Here is a 12845-nt window from a genome sequence, read left to right as displayed (position 1 = left end):
ACCCCTCCCTTTAACTATCTAAAAAAAATTGAATTAGAGGCCTTGCCCATAATAAGACATTATCCTATCTAATAAAAGAGTAATATGCAAATTGACCATCACTCCAACACACAAGATGGCTGCCCCCATGTGGTCAAAGATGGCTGCCCCCATGGGGACACAAGATGGCTGCCACAAGATTGCCAGCAGGGGAGGGCAGGTGGGAGGGACCAGGCCTGAAAGAGAGGGCAGTTGTGGGCAATCAGGCCAGCAGGGGAGGGCAGTTAGGGGTGACCAGGCCTGCAGGGGAGGGCAGTTAGGGGTGACCAGGCCTGCAGGGGAGGGCAGTTAGGCATCAATCAGGCTGGCAGGGGAGTGGTTAGGGGGTGATCAGGCTGGCAGGCAGAAGCAGTTAGGGGCAATCAGGAAGGCAGGCAGGCGAGCAGTTGGGAGCCAGCAACCCTGGATTGTGAGAGGGGTCCCAGATTGGAGAGGGTGCAGGCTGGGCTGAGGGACACCCCCACCCCCGTGCACGAATTTCATGCACTGGGCCTCTAGTCCTATATAATAAAAGGCTAATATGCAAATCGACCGAACAGCAGAACGACCTGTCACTATGACATGCACTGACCAGAAGGGGCAGACACTCAATGCAGGAGCTGTCCCCTGGTGATCAGTGTGCTCCCACATGGGGAACGCCGCTCAGCCAGAAGCCGGGCTCATGGCTGGCTAGCGCAACAGCGGTAGTGGGAGACTCTCCCACCTCCGCGGCAGCGCTAAGGATGTCCGACTGATGGCTTAGCCCTGCTCCCCATAGAGAGCGGGCCTAAGCCATCAGTTGGACATCCCCTAAGGGCTCCCAGACTGCAAGAGGGTGCAGTCTGGGCTGAGGGACCCCCCCTCCGAGTGCACAAATTTCGTGCACCGGGCCTCTAGTATATAATAACTGAAAGCAGAAAAGATTAAAAATAGCTTCTCAAACTTTAACTAAACTGATAAGAGGAATTATTTCAAGTGACTTCAAAGCAAAGTATATTTCTGTGGGATACACCTTAAGGACAAAAAGAACTGTAAAAAAATCTTAAACTCTATTCAAGTGATCATATAGTTGCTAATTGTATTATTATTCTGAGACCTGTTTGTGTTTGGGGATTAAAAAAAAAAGTAATTTAAAATTATTCGTGTCTTTAAGAACCAAGAATTTCGATGTGGGAGAAAGAAAATACAGATGCAATTAGGTTTTAAAAAAAACAACAAAAAACTTACAGTACTTAATTTCAGTTGGAAGTAACATTATGAATATAGTTTTTATTTTATCTTTCAAGTATAGTGTATTCATATATGTGTATTATCTAATTCTGGCACAGAAAAGACCTAAAATCAATGGCCATCCTAGTGAATATGAGCACGGCCAGCACCTAGATAGTGGTCTCTAAGTATGTCCCACTAAAATGAACCAGGATCCTTGTAGAATTGGCTGACTGCAGAGCTGGGACAGGAAATGCATAAGATGAGCTTGCAATGTCTTAATTTCCTTACTTTCTGATATGATATTAATAACTAGAGTCATGTCAAAGGCTTTAGAGGCCATCTCAAAATGTTAACCAAAGATGGAAAAGTCGAGCATAAAAAAGAATGACTATGGTCCTGGCCATAGTTGGTTGGAGCCTTGTCCCATAAACCAGAAAGACTGTGAGTTCAATTCCCAGTCAGGGCACATGCCTAGGTTGCGGGTTTGATCCCTGGTTAGGGCATGTTTGGGAGGCAATCTATTTGTTTTCTCTCACATAGATGCTTTTCTTTCTCTCTCTTCTTCTCTCTTTAAAAACCAGTGAAAACATATCCTCAGGTGAGGATTAAAAATAATAACAATAATAAAATAATGACTATGGTGAACTGAAACACACTGAATGTTAAACCCAGAAATTTACAAAGTTACTAAAAAACACAAAATAAATCTCATGGATTACCTTTGATGCTAAGGAACTAAATGATGTTTTAAAAAACTGGTAAGTAAAGAGTAAGAATCAAGCCTTTATCCTGCATTTCCAACACAAACTGCACCCCAAGGTAACCAAATGGTTGCAGAGGGGAAGTTTCTCTTTACACAAGAATTCCAGCTAATGAATAAAGAAGAGTATCATTATACCACCATTTTGCAACCCCTAATGAATTAATGCATCTACCCAAAGATCATCAATGGCTGCTCACCTTATAAAAGGAAAGCCAATCAGTTATTTTATGCCTCCTAATGGAAAACACACCATCACTTATGAAGTACTCTTGCCAAAAAATCTGAACCCAAGTCTCATCAAATTTCTGGCTCTAACTTCAAATTTATAAGAGATACAGGGGTCAGAGGTACATGATAAATAACATTTCATGGAAATAATCAGCAAAATTTAGTAGGAAATTCTATAGGACAAATGGCCTTATTTCTTCCTTATATAAATTGTAATGAAAAAAAGGAAATAAATTAAAAGACAGCCCAACCAGTGTGGCTCAGGGTTGAGTGTCAACTCATGAACCAGGAGGTCACAGTTCAATTCCTGGTCAGGGCACATGCTTAAAAAAATATATTAACTAACAATTGTAATATATAGATATTATTTAGATCCTAATTGAAATAAACTTCAAATATTAGGAGGCATTTGGGGAAATATAAATATGACTGGATATATAACGACATTAAGAAATCATCATGAGGTTTGTTTTGTTTTGTTTTTGTATGATGTTATTGTATTCTTTTTAAAAACAGTCTAGTGCTAGCTTTGGCAGTACATATACTAAAAACAGTCTATATTCTAGAGATAATACTGAAATATTTATGGATGCAATGACCTGATGTCTCAGATTTACTTCAAAATTTGGGGTGGGGGAGGAGGTAATTAGCTGACTATGATTTAGCAATAAGTAGATAACTACTAAAACCATCACTTTGAAACTGGGCAACATGTCTACAGAGTCTAATTATACTATTAAGACTACATATTTTTATATGTTTGAAGTTTTCTATAATAAAAAGGTTTTTTTTCTTCCCCTTTAAAACAGTAGTTGATTCAGAGGAATGGTGAGGTGGGAGGCTGTTGCTTTTCATTATACCCCTCCCTGTACTATTTGCTTTATTCTACATTATATTCATACTAGAGGCCCAGTGCATGATTGAATCATGCACGTGTAGGGTCCCCTACACGCTTTCTCTTTTCGTGGTGGAGCTGGGTGCCTGTCCGCTGGTGCACCAGGCCTTTCAGAAGCCTCTGGCTCGGCGGAGGCTTCTGAAAGGCCTGGTGCTGGAGCAGACAGGCACCCAGCTCCCCCACTTTTGATGGTCCGCGGCCGCTGAGCGGGGCTACCCTGCTGTTGAGAGGCGCAGGCCGCTGAGGGGGGCTGCCGCGGACACCTGGCTACCCTGCCGTTGAGAGGCGCAGCTGGGTGTCCGCGGCAGGCCTCCTCAGCGGCCGCGCCTCTCAACAGCAGGGTAGCCCCCCTCAGTGGCAGCGGATCCGTGCCTCTCAATGGCCAGATAGGCCACCCCGAGTCCCGCCCCCAAGCCTCCCGCCGCCCAATCGTGGGCGTAGCGGAGTGATGGTAATTTACATGTTACTCTATTATTAGATAGGATATTGCATTTCTAAGGAAACAGTCCTGTTAAGGAGATAAGAAAAACACATATGTCACAGACACAGAAAACAAACTGATGGTTGCCAGAAGGGAGATGAAGGGATGGGTAAAAAAGGTGAAAGGGATTAAGAGGTGACTAAAATAAATGTCACAGGGATGTAATGTACAGCATAGGGAATATAGTTGATAATACCTTAATAACTTTATACGGCGACAGGTGGTTACTAGGCTTACCATGGTGACCACTCCGTAAGTATATAAATGTCGAAGTATATTGTATATAAATTGACATATAATATTATAATACTTTCAGGCCTGAAAGTATTATAATATTGTATGTCAATTGTACTTTAATTAAAAAATAACTATACATATGTTAAAAATGTAAATCAGTTTATAATGATTTCGTTCTAAATCAGCAGTTTTCAAAGTATAGTCCATGGACCCCTGGAAGGCCCCAAGACCCTTTCAGGGTTCTGTGGGGTCAAACTGTTCCATGATAACATGAAAATGCTATTTGACTTTCCCCCATCAGCACTGATGATGCACAAGCAGTAGTGGCTGGAACAGCTGGCATGAATCAAGGCAGTGACATGGATATACTAGCAGTTATTGTCTTCTCTACCATCACTCACTTGCAGTTTAAAAAGAGAAAAAAAAAGCCAAGTTCACTTGAGATTGCCCTTGATAAGGCAGTACAAATTATTAATCTTAAAAAAACCTTAACCCATCAGTGCATTTCTTTTTAATAGTCTATGTGGCAAAATGGAAGAAAGCCACTTCTGCCATATACCAAAGTCTCAGGATTGTCTACAGGGAAAGCCCTTCCTTCAAGTTAAAAGCTGAACTAGCTGCTTATATACACAGGACACCATTTCTACTCCAAAGGATGACTGACAAACCATGATATTTGCCAAACTTGGGTATTTGGCAGACATTTTTTTTGAAAATGAACAAAAAGTAAGCCTGTCACATCAAGGAAAACAACTCAGTGTATTTGTTGGCAAATACAAGCTCGCAAGTGAAATTTAGAGTTTTGGAAAATTTGTTTCGGCTTGACTGCTTCCCTGCACTGAAAGATTTTTCTGATGTACTCAGTTGGTGATATTAGCAAATGTGACTTTTTTAAAGTGCTGTTAAATGTGTCAACATTTGGAAGATCTGCATAAGTCAGTGAAGTAATATTTTCCAAGTGACTAATGCGCCGTTATAAAACCATACGTGCATCAAAGACCCATTCAAAATGCAAGATGACTGTAGTGAGTTGAATGGTGGCCCCCAAAGGATCCACGAGATGAGCTTATGTGGATTATGCAGATGAGTCCTGAATCCAATGACAAGTGTCCCTATAAGAGGGAGAAGAGGAGAAGACATGGAGATATGTGGAAGAGAAAGCCACGGGAAGATGGAGATAGAAAACCACCAGAAGCTACGAGCGGTAAGGCACGATTGTCCCCTAGACTGAGTCCTTGGTGAGAGCGCGGCCCTGCTGACTCTGATTTCAGACTTCTAGCCTCCAGAACTGTGAAGAGAATAAATTTTTTGTTGTTTTAAGACACCCTATTTGTGTTAATTTGTCATGGCCACCATAGGAAATGAATACAATGACCAATGAATGTTCATGTAACTGAGTACAAAAATTTATTACTATCCCCCTAGCCGGTTTGGATAGAGCGTCAGCCTGCAGACTGAAGGGTCCCGGGTTCGATTCCGGTCAAGAGGACATGCCCAGTGGTTTGCGGGCTTGATCACCAGTAGGGGGCAAGCAGGTAGCAGCCAATCAATGATTCTCTCTCATCATCGATGTTTCTATCTCTCTCTCCCTCTCCCTTCCTCTCTGAAATCAATAAAAATATATTGAAAAAAATAATAAAAAATTTATTGATATGGATTCAGAATCTACATTGCATCTAATCTTTAAGAAACTACCAACTGTCAAGTCTTGATATAGTATCAAAGAAGAATCTTCACAATTTCCTCAGGAGGATATTAAAATATCTCAGCTTTTTCCTACTACATATCTTTGAGGTCTGATTTTTTTTTAATATACTTCATTCAAAACAACATATTTGTAACAGTTTGAATGCAGAAGCAGGTATAAAGTTCCAGCTGTCTCCTATTAAGCCAGGTATGAAAGAGGTTTGAAATATGTAAAATAATGCTAATATCATGAATTCTTAGTTTTGGAAAAGCCTATTTTTTATAAAAATGTTTTTATGTTAATATGTGATAGCATAGGTTTTGTTATTTTAAATACTTTCAAATTTTCTCAGTTTTAACTTGTTATATAGTAAATATTGATAACACACATAAATATAAAGTCTTTGGGATCCTCAATAATTTTTAAAAGTGTCAGAGGTTCTGAGATGAAAACATTTGGGAACCGCTGGTATACACAACCAGGAAAACAGACAGACAGGTCGGGGCCTGAGTGATCAGGAAGGTATCAGGTACGTAAGATTTCAGTTATTTTAAACTACGCCCTGGATTCTTATGGGCAGGAAGGCAGAGAAAGGTCCTTCCCGACAGAAGAACCCAGGCACATTCAATGCACGTTAGAAGCAGGTCTATGCATGATAGCTTCAGGGAGTACTAGGCCATAAATAAACACATAAACACATAATTTGACATACCCAGATTATTATCTTTTAGAAACAATAGATGCATGACTTGATTTCATGAATCTGTTAGTCACTGGAAATCCAGAACTTGAAAAGATTTTTGGTTTTGTAAATGTGGGCAACATTTCCTGGCCCGTGTGGCTCTCTGTGGTTGAGCGCTGACCCATGAACCAAGAGGTCCCTGATTCGATTCCCAGTCAGGGCACATGCCCAGGTTGTGGGCTCAATCCACAGTGGGGGGCATGCAGGAGGCAGCCAATCAATGATTTTTCTCTCCCTCTCTCTTCCTCTCCCTCTAAAAGCAATAAAAACATATTTTTTAAATGTGCGCCACATGATAATTCTTCTCCTCATTCCTTGTACTCCAAGTAGATGGAAAGAGTTCTTTTAAATACTAAACTGGCCAACCACAGCCTCCCTCTGAGCCGCACATTCACGCCGCCTGGAACAGTCACACCTCTACCTTCTGTCTGGTGCATCAGTCAAACAGGGCTGTCCAAGTGCCACACTCTGGTGCCTTCAACAACAAAAATCTCTTTTCTCACAACTCTAGAGTCTAAGTCTGAGATCCAGGTGTCTGCAGGGTTGGTTTCTTCTGAGGTCTCGCTTCTTGGCTGGTAGATGACCATCTTTCCCCTGTGTCTTCACATGTTCCTTCCTCTATACTTGCCTGTGTCCAAATTTCCTGTTCTTAGGAGGATACCAGTCATCCTGGGTTAAGGTCCACCCTAATCCTCTTTTTTCTTTAATCCTCACCTGAGAATGTTTTCATTGATTTTGAGGGACACACACATACACATCAATGTGAGAGAGAAACATTAATCAGTTACTTCCGATGTGTGCCCCAACTGGGGATTGAACCCACAACCTTTTGGTGTGCAGGATGATGCTCCAACCGACTGAGCCACCTAGCCAGGGTCCTAACGATCTTATTTAACCTCAATTACCTCTTTAAAGACCCTATCTTCAATACAGTCACATTCTAAGGTACTGGGGTTATAACTTCAACATTTGAAGAAAGGGGGGTGGGACTCAATTCAGTCCAAAACACTTGGCTAACTCCTACTCACTCTTTGGAAATCAGCCTGAATTGTACTTCTGCAGGGAAGCTCTCCCTGGCCCTGGACTTGGATTAGGGCCCTTGTTATACTTACACTAGAGGCCTGGTGCACAAAATTTGTGCATGGGGGGGGGGGAGAGTCTCCTCAGCCCAGCCTGCACACTCTCCAATCCGGGACATCCCTCTCACAATCCTGGACCACTGGCTCCTAATTGCTCACCTGCCTGCCTGCCTGGTCACCCCTAACTCCCCTCCTTCCCCCCGCTGGCCTGATCACCCCTCACTGCCTCTGTGTGCTGGCCTGATTGCCCCTAACTGCCCCGCCTGCCAGCTTGGTCACCTCAACTTCCCCCCTCTGCCAGCCTGGTTGCCCCTAACTGTCCCCCCTCCCCCCCCTGCTGGCCTGGTCGCCCCTCACTGCCTGTGTGTGCCGGCCTGATTACCCCTAACTGCCCCGCCTGCTGGCCTGGTCACCCCTAACTGCCCCACCCCGCCAGCCTGGTCACCTCTTACTGCCCCCCCCTGCTGGCCTGGTCACCCCCAACTACCCCCCTCTGCCAGCCTGGTCGCCCCTAACTGCACCCCCTCCCCACCCCCCGCCGGCCTGGTCACCCCACGCAGCCTGCTGTTCAGTCATTTGGTCGTCCCTCACTAACCCCCCTGCCGGCCTGGTTGTAGGCAGCCATCTTGTGAGGGTGTGAGGGTCAATTTGCCTATTACCTCTTTATTATATAGGATAGCAGCCAACAGTTATCCCACAAAGCATTATTACACAAATGTAATTAAACACTCGGTATAATTGTTTTATGACTGTCTCTCCTACCAAACCCTAAGCATCACAAGGGCAGAGACGGCCTGTCATGTTCACTACAAGGTCCACAGGGTTTAATGTGGTTTAGTGCCTGACATACTAGGCTCCCTCAATGGGTGAGTGAGGGAACGCTGTGTTGGTGTCACAACTTTACAGAGATCCACTGCTGAAAGCTCCAGGTCTGTGAGCCCGTCTGGGAAGCATTCTGCGTACGAAGGCAGCCGCCATCCTCAAGAGATGTACCAGCAAGGTCCATCTTGGTGGTCAAGTCCCACTGGCTCTTCATCCCACTGGAGCACTAAGTTAAGGAGGTAGGGATGTCACTCTGGTCCTGGCTCAATCATTAACTAGCAGTATACAGGAAACAATGTTCCTTAACTTTGCATCATCTCTCATTTCTCATCTGTAAATGCAGAAATTATCTAATGTCAAACTGGTCACAACTCAAACAGAAAGCCCCTGATCTGTGAATACCCCAAATATACAAACCAACCCCACCCCGTGCTTCGGGGGGCCTTGTCCGTCTTTGATAGAAGGATCAACCCCAACCTGTAACAGCCAATTCGGCTGAAGCTCGGAGAGTCCCACCTCCAGGCTTCTGAAGTTTTCTTTCAAACTGCAATAGGAGGCTGCTAACTAAACAAAGCTTCAAAGAGTCACTACCACTTCCTGAAGACTTAGGGCTCAGAGAGCAATGGGAATTCAGCGGGTCATAAGGGCATTTGAAGTCTAGAGCCACTACTAATAAATAATCTTGCAACTTGGTTAGAAGTTAAGAAGAGATATGCATGACCTCTAGGGGAATTTGAATTAAACAATCAATATTTAAATGAATGTCCGAGAATACTTCTGGGGTATGGAGAGGGTAGGATTCCATTTTCTTTTGAAGTTGGGAAAGTATGCAATGTGGGGAAAAGAAGTCTCAGCAATTCACAGTGTTCTTAGTTGTTCTCTCCTACATATTGCCTAATCACATATCTTGATTACCCATGTGATTTCGGTAAAGATTCTATCTTGGTTCCTTGCCCCCTCATGTGAGGATAATAATGCCATAAGAAGTGGTTGTTAGTGTCAAGTGAAGTCACATGTGGAAATGTATTAACTGCAGAGGTAAAGAATTCTGACTTCTGCCTCTTAGTAACTGTGTGATCTTGGGTGAGTGTTTACTTCTTTGTGCCTAGGTTTCCTCATCTATAAAATGGAGATAATAGTATCTCTTCTAATCATTGTGATAATTAAATGTTTATAACATACTTAGTGCCTGAAACAAAGGAAGTATTCAGTATTAGCTATTTCTTTTATTTTTTAAAATATATTCTTATTGATTTCAGAGAGTAAGGGAGAGTGAGAGTGAGAAACATCAATGATGACAGAGAGAGAATCATTGATTGGCTGCCTCCTGCATGTCCCTCACTGGAGACTGAGCTGCAACCCAGGCATGTGTCCTTGACTGGAATTGAACCCAGGACCCTTCAACCTGCAGGCTGACGCTCTATCCACTGAGCCAAACTGGCTAGGGCTTAGCTATTTCTTTTTATGCTATGTAATTCTCAGAGCTTTTCCACCTAATATGATCATACTAGAGGCCTGGTGCACGAAATTCGTGCACTTGTGTGGGGGGGTCCCTCAGCCCGGCCTGCGCCCTCTCACAGTCCAAGAGCCCTGCGATCGATGGCCCCGCAGAGGGAGGCCGCACCCACCCACCGCAGCCCACTGGTCGTGCCTGGGCCTCCCTCTTTGGGGCGATCGCGGAGTCCCCCCCCGCCCCTGCCACCCCGATCAATCGCCCTGCAGAGGGTGGCCTGGGCCTCCCTCTATGGGGTGGTCATGGGGCGATGGTGGGGCCCCCTGACCAATTACATTGCACCCGCCTTGGCTAGCCTGGCACCAGTGCATGTCATAGAGTGGTCGTCTGGGTGGTCATTCTGCTTCTCAGCTGTTCAGTCAATTTGCATATTACACTTTTATTATTATATATATGACCATTCTCAGAAACCTGTGATTTCCCCATTATCCTCAAACTCACCATCCTCCTTTCTTCTCTCCCTCAGCAATGCTCCAGTCTCACTAAAAAAAAAAAAAATTGAGGCCAGCTCTAACCGGTTTGGCTCAGTAGATAGAGCGTCGGGCCTTCGGACTCAAGGGTCCCAGGTTCGATTCCGGTCAAGGGCATGTACCTTGGTTGCGGGCACATCCCCAGTAGGGGGTGTGCAGGAGGCAGCTGATCGATGTTTCTAACTCTCTATCCATCTCCCTTCCTCTCTGTAAAAAAATCAGTAAAATATATATATATATATTTTTAAAAAATGGAGGCCAGCAGATTTTTTCTCCCTCAACATCCCCCCATTTATAACCACCTGGACTCCCTTTCTCAGGCCCTTTAGCAACTTACCCTTCTCTTTCTGGAAAAAACTATTTGTGTTTCTTTAAAAGCCAAATTGTTGTATGCTTTCTCTGCCTGAACTGTGTGTCCCCCAGTTTTTGTTGGAGCAGCTCCTACTCTTTCTCTGAGGAGTATCCTCTTTTGGGTTCCCATAGACCTTAAATTTATATACTAGAGGCCTGGTGTATGAAATTCATGAACGGGATGGGGGGGGGGGTCCCTCAGCCCAGCCTGCACCCTCTCCAATGCGGGACCCCTCGGGGGATGTCCAACATCCCTCTCGCAATCCGAGACCACTGGCTCCTAACCACTCACCTGCCTGATTGCCCCTATTCACTCTGCCTGCCTGCCTGATTGCTACTAACTGCTCTCCCCTGCTGGCCTGATTGCCCCTAACTGCTCTCCCCTGCCGGCCTGATCGCCCCTAACCGCCTCTGCCTCGGCCCCCGCCATTGTGGCTTTGTCCGGAAGGACATTCGGTCTAATTAGCATATTACCCTTTTATTAGTATAGATTATCATATTAAATAATCATTCTCTCTCTGCATGTCTAATTTTACAACCTCAGAATCTACCTCATAAACTCACCAATTGCTCCTGTTTGCCTGGGACTGCCTTGGTTTTAACAATGAACGTCCTGCATCCTAAGAAACCCTGAAGTCCTGGGTGGTTGGTCACCCTAATACACACTCGCTAGGTTTTACTGAGTGAATAGAGTCAACACTTGTTATATCATCTCTTTCTCCTCTGGGTTCGCTCTTCCATCCAATGTCATCAGTGTCCACCTCTCACCTCCCAGCTGCATTGGCACATAGCACTCTGCTCTCCTCATGGCCAAGTCTACTGGACACTTTTCAGTCCCTCTTAGATTGGCCTCTCAATAAATTACATTTACTAACCGGATATTACTCGTTTGGTGTAACTGTTGTTTTTATAGTGAAGCAAGCCAGTATTAAAATATCCACATTTATTAAGTGTTTGAGTATACCAGTACATGGATTCAAGGAACCATCCCCTGTGTTGCTTACATAGTTCTGAATATTATGCCATACTTATGATTTCATTAAAATAATCACAAGATGTTATCAATGACTGCTAAACGTTTTCTGAATAAGAAGTTTCCAGAAGTCATGACTCATGGAATTAAAAAAATGTTTTAGAAGCAACACAGTTCTCCTTTTTTTGTGAAATCCAAACAAGAAAACAGAGTGGTATTTAGGAAGCTCATAATAAATGGTTCTTCTTTTAAGTTCTGAAAATAGATGTATAAAAATTATCTATAAAAATGAATAAGCTAGAATTTAAATTTACTGAGTATTTCTTTTTAAAAAATATTTTATTGTTTGAGGAAGGGGAGAGAGAAACATTGAACAGCTGCCTCCTGTGGCAATCCCTGTGGGAAGTGAACTGGCAAACTCTGGGTACACAGACACACCAGCCAGGACAATTAAGCACTTCTTTTTAACCAAAGAAGAGGTTTTTTTAAAAAAAGATCTTAATTGTGGAGGCTTAATATGAACCAAAACTTATCAAAGAAAAATGCCTTTGCCCTAGCCGATTTGGCTCAGTGGATAGAACATTGGCCTGCAGACTGAAGGGTCCTGGGTTCGATTCCAGTCAAGGGCACATGCCGGAATTGCGGGCTCGGTCCCCAGTAGGGGGAGTGCAGAAGACAGTTGATCAATGATTCTCTCTCATAACTAATGTTTCTCTCTTTCTCTCTCACTTCCTCTCTGAAATCAATAAAAATATATATATATTTTTAAAATGCTTGGGAATTGCCTGTTTACATATCCCTCTCTCCCAATACACTGTAAGTTCTCTGAGGGCAGGATTGGACCTTGCTTCTTGCTACTTAGATAAATGGGTGCCTGGCTCAGGCAGGGGCAAAAATAAATGTGCTAAGTGGGGAGCTAGAGAGGAAAAGAGAACATCTAAAAAGTGACAGAATTTGAGATAGCTGTAAAAGATTTTTCAGAAGAGAGGACATTATATCAGAAATTCACATAAACTTCAAATGTGAAACATTTCCAGATCTATACAAAGGAAAGTACTGGCAATAAAGACTAATCATAGCCCTAGCCGGTTTGGCTCAGTGGATAGAGCACTAGCCTAGGGGCTGAAGAGTCCCGGGTTCGATTCCAGTCAAGAGCACATGCCAGGTTGCAGGCTCGATCCCCAGTAGTGGGGCATGCAGGAGGCAGCCAATCAATGATTCTCTCGCATCATTGATGTTTCTCTCTCTCTCTCCTTTTCCCTTCCTCTCTGAAATCAATGAAAATATACTTTTTTTAAAAAGACTAATTGTAAAGTTGACAATTATGGTAGCCATATTGACTTAAGTTTTTTTTTATTACTAGGCAAAAATTTA

General features: G+C 43.6%; 1 protein-coding gene across 3 annotated transcripts in view; it reads right to left on the bottom strand.

Moving 5' to 3' along the window:
• SGK3 (serum/glucocorticoid regulated kinase family member 3) overlaps positions 1–12845 on the bottom strand; it is a 112398-nt gene that overhangs the window by 74464 nt on the left and 25089 nt on the right. The window lies entirely within an intron of this gene.

The sequence above is a fragment of the Eptesicus fuscus genome, chromosome 19, assembly GCF_027574615.1.
Source record: "Eptesicus fuscus isolate TK198812 chromosome 19, DD_ASM_mEF_20220401, whole genome shotgun sequence".
In the NCBI taxonomy this organism is placed as follows: Eukaryota; Metazoa; Chordata; class Mammalia; order Chiroptera; family Vespertilionidae; genus Eptesicus; species Eptesicus fuscus.
The sequence above is the reverse complement of the archived record's forward strand: the minus strand, read 5'-3'. Positions and strand labels throughout refer to the sequence as shown.